This window comes from Idiotropiscis lumnitzeri, unplaced genomic scaffold (assembly GCF_059441095.1).
Source record: "Idiotropiscis lumnitzeri isolate Australia: NSW breed Sydney's pygmy pipehorse unplaced genomic scaffold, RoL_Ilum_1.0 HiC_scaffold_244, whole genome shotgun sequence".
Classification (NCBI taxonomy): Eukaryota; Metazoa; Chordata; class Actinopteri; order Syngnathiformes; family Syngnathidae; genus Idiotropiscis; species Idiotropiscis lumnitzeri.
In genome coordinates, this window is record NW_028283782.1 from 28741 (window position 1) to 39061 (window position 10321).

Below are 10321 nucleotides of genomic sequence, written 5' to 3' on the forward strand. Positions count from 1 at the left end.
TGTGACGCGAGCATGCCCTCCTCCTCCGGAGCTTCCATTCGGTTAAACTCAGGGGCCGCTTGGAACCGCCCGTGCCCGGGGAAGGTGCTCCTCTACGGCTTAACTGCCACGCACGCCGGCCGGAGCTCTGGTACGGTCCGAACCGCGCGAAACGTCGCCACCGATCGTGTCCGGGGGAACGTGCTCTTCTTCGTCCACTCTCCTCTTCGCCCACGCTCTTCTTCGGCGCACGCCGGCCGTCTAACCGCTCCAGCGCCCCGTCGTGCCGCTCGGCGAAACTACAATGCCCCCGAATATTTTTTAGACCCGCGAAGCACTGAACCCGCGAAAGGTGAACCTCGAAGTAGCGAGGGTTCACTGTATGTATAAGACCAAGACCTACAAAAAAGTCTCTTGGAGCAATGAGCTAGGTTTTACAGGAAGTCGGCCATTTTGAATTTACTTAAAAGGGGGCGGGTCTCCACAATGGACTTTGTGTAGAAATTATTATTGGGGCCCGAGCAGCGACCGCGGCGAGGTCCCTATTGTTTTTGTAGAAAATATTATTACTTTTATTATTATTATTATTATTATTATTATTATTATTAGGGCCTGAGCAGCGACCGCTGCGAAGTCCCTATTGTTTTTGTAGAAATTATTATTATTATTATTTTTCCGATTGTTCGATCGCATTTTTGACCCCCGAAACATGCACAAAAACTCACCAAACTTGGCAGTCTCATCGGGCATGGCGAAAAATTTGATATTTTTTAACGTCTAATATGAACAGGAAGTGAGTTATGAATTTTTGAAAGTCCGACTTTTGCCCTTTTTTGCATGTTTACAGGGGTCATTCTTTTGCACCCTGATCCTAAAGGCTTCATCTGATTGCCTTAAAGTTCTGTCTGGAGCATCTTAAGACCTGGGACAAACACTGGGGCTAAAATTTTTTGTTTCCGAAATACTATATGACGGGGGCGGGGCTTCAAAGTTTTCACTTAAGATTTCCTTCGCCGCAATGGACAAAATGCTTAATAACTCTCCTGCCCGTGCTGCTAAAAATCCAAAACTTCACATGTACATAAAGAGTCGGTACCTGAAGACATCTATATGTTTATATTCAGTTATACACCTTGCGCCAATCAATATAAATGTTGACATTTTGACGTACTGCACGGTGCCCTTTTAACGAATCCGACTGAAAATTGGCTAGAAAAGACTCAAGACATTGATCTTACTCTATCCCTATTTTTATGACTTTCCTTCAAAGGGCGTGGCTATTACGGTGCCGCAGAGTCTGATTATTCTCCGTGGCAACAAAAGTTCCTGCAAAATGATTCAGATGATCCATCTTCTGGAAATCTTTCACATTTGAGGATATTCAGGCCCTGAAGACGGCTGCCAACTTATTTTTGATCGCAGTGGTAGCGCCACCAACTGGTTAAAACAAATACAAATTATTTTCGTTGATGTTTTTCTCCGGGCAGGTTAACAAAATCTACCTTATATTTGCTCGGATGAGTGTTTAGGCCTTGAGCATGTCACAATACGAAAGTCTTTCGCCTTCTTCAGAGTGTCACATGATGGTGTCTTGTGACCCGTCTTTATCAGCTGATGTTCCATGAGGGCGTGACTTACCTGTCACAAGAATGAAGGCAAGTCACGCCCCCCGCTGTCCGTTCACTCCGCCAAGATGCTGGTCCAGGTGGTAGAGAGGATGAAGGCTCCCTTGTCTCTGTTCATGGTTTTTATGCCTCGCTTGCAGATCTCAATGGCCTCTCTGATCCAGCGCTGTTGTTTGTTCTCTTCTGTGCGGATGACCCTGCCCTTCTCCCGGTCCATGATGTGGTTTTCCCTTTTGCAGTGGTCAGTGATTGCTGATTTGTAATGTTCATGTTGTGCTTGTTCTTTTACTGCTCTGATTTTTTCATTTTTTTGACAGGTAAGTCACACCCTCATGGAACATCAGCTCAAGACACCATCATGCGACACTCTGAAGAAGGCGAAAGACTCGCCGAAACATGTCAGGTAAAAAATTAACCTAAAACATAATTGTCTGCTTTTAATGAATCAGTCAAATATCAATAATAAGAAGATAAAATGAACCTAATACAAATAAATGAATGCTTAATAACTCCCCTGCACATGCTCCTAAAAATCCAAACCTTCACCTGTAAATAAAACGTCCCGACCTGAAGACATCTTAATGTTATTATTTTGTTATACACACAGTGCCGCCAAGTGGAATCAAAAATTTGTTTTTATTTTAATTTTCACGTACTGCATGGTGCCCTTTTGACGAATCCGACTGAAAATTAGTCAGAAAAGACTTAAGACAATGATCTTACTCTCTGCCGAATTTTGTGACGTTTTGGCAAAAGGCGTGGCTATTAAGGTGCTGAAAAGTCCGATTGTACTCTGTGGCAACAAAAGCTCCGGCAACATGACTCAGATGATCCTATCTTCTCGAAGTTGTACACATTTGAGGATACTTCAGCCCTGAAGACATCTACCAACTTATTTTACATCGTAGTAGTAGCGCCACCAACTGGTAAAAGCTAATACAAGTTATTTTCTTGGATGTTTTTCTCCGTGCAACTCAACAAGGTCGCCCTCATATATGCTCGGATGACTGTTTCGGCCATGAGGATGTCACAATACGAAATTCGTGATTTTTCGTGAAAAGTTGTGGGAGTGGCATTGCACTGTTCAGCAATAAAACAAAGCTGATTATGAGGTTCTAAATATGAACGACAACTCGTAAAACTTTACACACACATCAGGCCGAGCAAATTTATCAATATTTTATACGTTAGTTGTGCAGCTTTTTTGAAATGGCTCGCCATGGCCCTCGAGAAATGTTAAAAAAAAGCAGCTCTGGTTGAGTGTTTCACCTCGCTTTTTGTAAATTTTATGGAGTACAGTGAACCCTCGGTTATCGCGGTTAATGGGGACCGAGACCACCCGCGAAAACTGAAAATCCGCGAAGTAGCGGCGCACCTTCAAAAATGCTTAAAAAAAAAATACAATATATATAATAAATATATAAATATATATATATATATATATATATATATATATACGGGGAGAGAGAGAGTGAAATTCATGTTATAACAAAAAAAACAAATTATTATTAAAACGTATTATTTTTTTATTCCCCAGCCATTCTTTTTGTATTTATTTAATTACTCCGACTTTTACCTGCTGGTACGCCGTCCGGTGTGCCCTGTGAAATGAAAGGTGGCATTCTTTATTTATTTATTCATTTATTCATTCATAACTGACAGCCTCGCGCTCCGCTCGTGCCCGGGCAGAAGAGGTGCTCCAATTTGGCTTAACTGTGACACACGCCCGTCCTCCTCCCCCGGAGCTTCCATTCGGTTAAACTTAGGGGCCGCTTGGCACCGCCCGTGCCCGGGGAAGGTGCTCCTCTTCGGCTTACTGTGACGCGAGCATGCCCTCCTCCTCCGGAGCTTCCATTCGGTTAAACTTAGGGGCCGCTTGGAACCGCCCGTGCCCGGGGAAGGTGCTCCTCTTCGGCTTACTGTGACGCGAGCATGCCCTCCTCCTCCGGAGCTTCCATTCGGTTAAACTTAGGGGCCGCTTGGCACTGCCCGTGCCCGGGGAAGGTGCTCCTCTACGGCTTAACTGCCACGCACGCTGGCCGGAGCTCTGGTACGGTCCGAACCGCGCGAAACGTCGCCACCGATCGTGTCCGGGGGAACGTGCTCTTCTTCGTCCACTCTCCTCTTCGCCCACGCTCTTCTTCGGCGCACGCCGGCCGTCTAACCGCTCCAGCGCCCCGTCGTGCCGCTCGGCGAAACTACAATGCCCCCGAATATTTTTTAGACCCGCGAAGCACTGAACCCGCGAAAGGTGAACCGCGAAGTAGCGAGGGTTCACTGTATGTATAAGACCAAGACCTACAAAAAAGTCTCTTGGAGCAATGAGCTAGGTTTTACAGGAAGTCGGCCATTTTGAATTTACTTAAAAGGGGGCGGGTCACCACAATGGACTTTGTGTAGAAATTATTATTGGGGCCCGAGCAGCGACCGTGGCGAGGTCCCTATTGTTTTTGTAGAAAATATTATTACTTTTATTATTATTATTATTATTATTATTAGGGCCTGAGCAGCGACCGCTGCGAAGTCCCTATTGTTTTTGTTGAAATTATTATTATTATTATTTTTCCGATTGTTCGATCGCATTTTTGACCCCTGAAACATGCACAAAAACTCACCAAACTTGGCAGTCTCATCGGGCATGGCGAAAAATTTGATATTTTAACGTCTAATATGAACAGGAAGTGAGTTATGAATTTTTGAAAGTCCGACTTTTGCCCTTTTTTGCATGTTTACAGGGGTCATTCTTTTGCACCCTGATCCTAAAGGCTTCATCTGATTGCCTTAAAATTCTGTCTGTAGCATCTGAAGACCTGGCACAAACACTGGGGCTAAAATTTTTTGTTTCCGAAATACTATATGACGGGGGCGGGGCATCAAAGTTTTCACTTAAGATTTCCTTCGCCGCAATGGACAAAATGCTTAATAACTCTCCTGCACATGCTGCTAAAAATCCAAAACTTCACATGTACATAAAGAGTCTGTACCTGAAGACATCTATATGTTTATATTCAGTTATACACCTTGCGCCAATCAATATCATTTTTTACATTTTGACGTACTGCACGGTGCCCTTTTAACGAATCTGATTGAAAATTGGCTAGAAAAGACTCAAGACATTGATCTTACTCTATCCCTATTTTTGTGACTTTCCTTCGAAGGGCGTGGCTATTACGGTGCCGCAGAGTCTGATTATTCTCCGTGGCAACAAAAGTTCCTGCAAAATGATTCAGATGATCCATCTTCTCGAAATTTTTCACATTTGAGGATATTCAGGCCCTGAAGACGGCTGCCAACTTATTTTTGATCGCAGTGGTAGCGCCACCAACTGGTTAAAACAAATACAAATCATTTTCATTGATTTTTTTCTCCGGGCAGGTTAACAAAATCTACCTTACATTTGCTCGGATGAGTGTTTAGGCCTTGAGGATGTCACAATACGAAAGTCTTTCGCCTTCTTCAGAGTGTCACATGATGGTGTCTTGTGGCCCGTCTTTATCAGCTGATGTTCCATGAGGGCGTGACTTGCCTGTCACAAGAATGAAGGCAAGTCACGCCCCCCGCTGTCCGTTCACTCCGCCAAAATGCTGCTCCAGGTGGTAGAGAGGATGAAGGCTCCCTTGTCTCTGTTCATGGTTTTTATGCCTCGCTTGCAGATCTCAATGGCCTCTCTGATCCAGCGCTGTTGTTTGTTCTCTTCGGTGCGGATGACCCTGCCCTCCTCCCGGTCCATGATGTGGTTTTCCCTTTTGCAGTGGTCAGTGATTGCTGATTTGTAATGTTCATGTTGTGCTTGTTCTTTTACTGCTCTGATTTTTCATTTTTTTGACAGGTAAGTCACACCCTCATGGAACATCAGCTGATAAAGACGGGTCTCAAGACACCATCATGCGACACTCTGAAGAAGGCGAAAGACTCGCCGAAACATGTCAGGTAAAAAATTAACCTAAAACATAATTGTCTGCTTTTAATGAATCAGTCAAATATCAATAATAAGAAGACAAAATGAACCTAATACAAATAAATGAATGCTTAATAACTCCCCTGCACATGCTCCTAAAAATCCAAACCTTCACCTGTAAATAAAACGTCCCGACCTGAAGACATCTTAATGTTATTATTTTGTTATACACACAGTGCCGCCAAGTGGAATCAAAAATTTGTTTTTATTTAAATTTTCACATACTGCACGGTGCCCTTTTGACGAATCCGACTGAAAATTAGTCAGAAAAGACTCAAGACAATGATCTTACTCTCTGCCGAATTTTGTGACGTTTTGGCAAAAGGCGTGGCTATTAAGGTGCTGAAAAGTCCGATTGTACTCTGTGGCAACAAAAGCTCCGGCAACATGACTCAGATGATCCTATCTTCTCGAAGTTGTACACATTTGAGGATACTTCAGCCCTGAAGACATCTACCAACTTATTTTACATCGTAGTAGTAGCGCCACCAACTGGTAAAAGCTAATACAAGTTATTTTCTTGGATGTTTTTCTCCGTGCAACTCAACAAGGTCGCCCTCATATATGCTCGGATGACTGTTTCGGCCATGAGGATGTCACAATACGAAATTCGTGATTTTTCGTGAAAAGTTGTGGGAGTGGCATTGCACTGTTCGGCAATAAAATAAAGCTGATTATGAGGTTCTAAATATGAACGACAACTCGTAAAACTTTACACACACATCAGGCCGAGCAAATTTATCAATATTTTATACGTTAGTTGTGCAGCTTTTTTGAAATGGCTCGCCATGGCCCTCGAGAAATGTTCAAAAAAGCAGCCCTGGTTGAGTGTTTCACCTCGCTTTTTGTAAATTTTATGGAGTACAGTGAACCCTCGGTTATCGCGGTTAATGGGGACCGAGACCACCCGCAAAAACTGAAAATCCGCGAAGTAGCGGCGCACCTTCAAAAATGCTTAAAAAAAATATACAATATATATAATAAATATATAAATATATATATATATATATATATATATATATATATATATATATATATATATATATATATATATATATATATATATATATATATATATATATATATATATACGGGGGAGAGAGAGAGACAGAGAGTGAAATTCATGTTATAACAAAAAAAACAAATTATTATTAAAACTTATTATTTTTTTATTCCCCAACCATTCTTTTTGTATTTATTTAATTACTCCGACTTTTACCTGCTGGTACGCCGTCCGGTGTGCCCTGTGAAATGAAAGGTGGCATTCTTTATTTATTCATTCATTTATTCATTCATAACTGACAGCCTCGCGCTCCGCTCGTGCCCGGGCAGAAGAGGTGCTCCAATTCGGCTTCACTGTGACACACGCCCGCCCTCCTCCCCCGGAGCTTCCATTCGGTTAAACTTAGGGGCCGCTTGGCACCGCCCGTGCCCGGGGAAGGTGCTCCTCTTCGGCTTACTGTGACGCGAGCATGCCCTCCTCCTGCGGAGCTTCCATTCGGTTAAACTTAGGGGCCGCTTGGAACCGCCCGTGCCCGGGGAAGGTGCTCCTCTTCGGCTTACTGTGACGCGAGCATGCCCTCCTCCTCCGGAGCTTCCATTCGGTTAAACTTAGGGGCCGCTTGGCACCGCCCGTGCCCGGGGAAGGTGCTCCTCTACGGCTTAACTGCCACGCACGCCGGCCGGAGCTCTGGTACGGTCCGAACCGCGCGAAACGTCGCCACCGATCGTGTCCGGGGGAACGTGCTCTCTTCGTCCACTCTCCTCTTCGCCCACGCTCTTCTTCGGCGCACGCCGGCCGTCTAACTGCTCCAGCGCCCCGTCGTGCCGCTCGGCGAAACTACAATGCCCCCGAATATTTTTTAGACCCGCGAAGCACTGAACCCGCGAAAGGTGAACTGCGAAGTAGCGAAGGTTCACTGTATGTATAAGACCAAGACCTACAAAAAAGTCTCTTGGAGCAATGAGCTAGGTTTTACAGGAAGTCGGCCATTTTGAATTTACTTAAAAGGGGGCGGGTCACCACAATGGACTTTGTGTAGAAATTATTATTGGGGCCCGAGCAGCGACCGCGGCGAGGTCCCTATTGTTTTTGTAGAAATTATTATTATTATTATTTTTCCGATTGTTCGATCGCATTTTTGACCCCCGAAACATGCACAAAAACTCACCAAACTTGGCAGTCTCATCGGGCATGGCGAAAAATTTGATATTTTAACGTCTAATATGAACAGGAAGTGAGTTATGAATTTTTGAAAGTCCGATTTTTGCCCTTTTTTGCATGTTTACAGGGGTCATTCTTTTGCACCCTGATCCTAAAGGCTTCATCTGATTGCCTTAAAATTCTGTCTGGAGCATCTTAAGACCTGGGACAAACACTGGGGCTAAAAATTTTTGTTTCCGAAATACTATATGACGGGGGCGGGGCTTCAAAGTTTTCACTTAAGATTTCCTTCGCCGCAATGGACAAAATGCTTAATAACTCTCCTGCACGTGCTGCTAAAAATCCAAAACTTCACATGTACATAAAGAGTCGGTACCTGAAGACATCTATATGTTTATATTCAGTTATACACCTTGCGCCAATCAATATCATTTTTTACATTTTGACGTACTGCACGGTGCCCTTTTAACGAATCTGATTGAAAATTGGCTAGAAAAGACTCAAGACATTGATCTTACTCTATCCCTATTTTTGTGACTTTCCTTCGAAGGGCGTGGCTATTACGGTGCCGCAGAGTCTGATTATTCTCCGTGGCAACAAAAGTTCCTGCAAAATGATTCAGATGATCCATCTTCTCGAAATTTTTCACATTTGAGGATATTCAGGCCCTGAAGACGGCTGCCAACTTATTTTTGATCGCAGTGGTAGCGCCACCAACTGGTTAAAACAAATACAAATTATTTTCGTTGATTTTTTTCTCCGGGCAGGTTAACAAAATCTACCTTACATTTGCTCGGATGAGTGTTTAGGCCTTGAGGATGTCACAATACGAAAGTCTTTCGCCTTCTTCAGAGTGTCACATGATGGTGTCTTGTGGCCCGTCTTTATCAGCTGATGTTCCATGAGGGCGTGACTTACCTGTCACAAGAATGAAGGCAAGTCACGCCCCCCGCTGTCCGTTCACTCCGCCAAAATGCTGCTCCAGGTGGTAGAGAGGATGAAGGCTCCCTTGTCTCTGTTCATGGTTTTTATGCCTCGCTTGCAGATCTCAATGGCCTCTCTGATCCAGCGCTGTTGTTTGTTCTCTTCGGTGCGGATGACCCTGCCCTTCTCCCGGTCCATGATGTGGTTTTCCCTTTTGCAGTGGTCAGTGATTGCTGATTTGTAATGTTCATGTTGTGCTTGTTCTTTTACTGCTCTGATTTTTCATTTTTTTGACAGGTAAGTCACACCCTCATGGAACATCAGCTGATAAAGACGGGTCTCAAGACACCATCATGCGACACTCTGAAGAAGGCGAAAGACTCGCCGAAACATGTCAGGTAAAAAATTAACCTAAAACATAATTGTCTGCTTTTAATGAATCAGTCAAATATCAATAATAAGAAGACAAAATGAACCTAATACAAATAAATGAATGCTTAATAACTCCCCTGCACATGCTCCTAAAAATCCAAACCTTCACCTGTAAATAAAACGTCCCGACCTGAATACATCTTAATGTTATTATTTTGTTATACACACAGTGCCGCCAAGTGGAATCAAAAATTTGTTTTTATTTTAATTTTCACGTACTGCACGGTGCCCTTTCGACGAATCCGACTGAAAATTAGTCAGAAAAGACTCAAGACAATGATCTTACTCTCTGCCGAATTTTGTGACATTTTGGCAAAAGGCGTGGCTATTACGGTGCTGAAAAGTCCGATTGTACTCTGTGGCAACAAAAGCTCCAGCAACATGACTCAGGTGATCCTATCTTCTCGAAGTTGCACACATTTGAGGATACTTAAGCCCTGAAGACATCTACCAACTTATTTTTCATCGTAGTAGTAGCGCCACCAACTGGTAAAAGCTAATACAAGTTATTTTCTTGGATGTTTTTCTCCGTGCAACTCAACAAGGTCGCCCTCATATATGCTCGGATGACTGTTTCGGCCATGAGGATGTCACAATACGAAATTCGTCCTTTTTCATGAAAAGTTGTGGGAGTGGCATTGCACTGTTCGGCAATAAAACAAAGCTGATTATGAGGTTCTAAATATGAACGACAACTCGTGAAACTTTACACACACATCAGGCCGAGCAAATTTATCAATATTTTATACGTTAGTTGTGCAGCTTTTTTGAAATGGCTCGCCATGGCCCTCGAGAAATGTTCAAAAAAGCAGCCCTGGTTGAGTGTTTCACCTCGCTTTTTGTAAATTTTATGGAGTACAGTGAACCCTCGGTTATCGCGGTTAATGGGGACCGAGACCACCCGCAAAAACTGAAAATCCGCGAAGTAGCGGCGCACCTTCAAAAATGCTTAAAAAAAATATACAATATATATAATAAATATATAAATATATATATATATATATATATATATATATATATATATATATATATATATATATATATATATATATATATATATATATATATATATATATATACGGGGGAGAGAGAGAGACAGAGAGTGAAATTCATGTTATAACAAAAAAAACAAATTATTATTAAAACTTATTATTTTTTTATTCCCCAACCATTCTTTTTGTATTTATTTAATTACTCCGACTTTTACCTGCTGGTACGCCGTCCGGTGTGCCCTGTGAA

The 10321-nt window shown here is 43.0% G+C and overlaps 1 long non-coding RNA gene across 5 annotated transcripts in view; it reads left to right on the top strand.

Moving 5' to 3' along the window:
- The window catches only part of LOC148314718 (uncharacterized), a 31715-nt gene extending 22852 nt beyond the window's left edge, over window positions 1-8863 (top strand). For 2 of the 5 annotated variants that reach the window (XR_015841567.1, XR_015841569.1), the window contains exons 8-10: window positions 1745-1845; window positions 1922-2007; window positions 8772-8863. This is a non-coding gene — a long non-coding RNA (uncharacterized LOC148314718). Of the gene's footprint in view, window positions 1-1744; window positions 1852-1921; window positions 2008-5257; window positions 5359-8771 lie in introns of those variants that run through there. The other 3 variants (XR_015841573.1, XR_015841572.1, XR_015841568.1) reach the window with 2 other exon arrangements.
- The last annotated feature ends 1458 nt before the right edge of the window (window positions 8864-10321 follow it).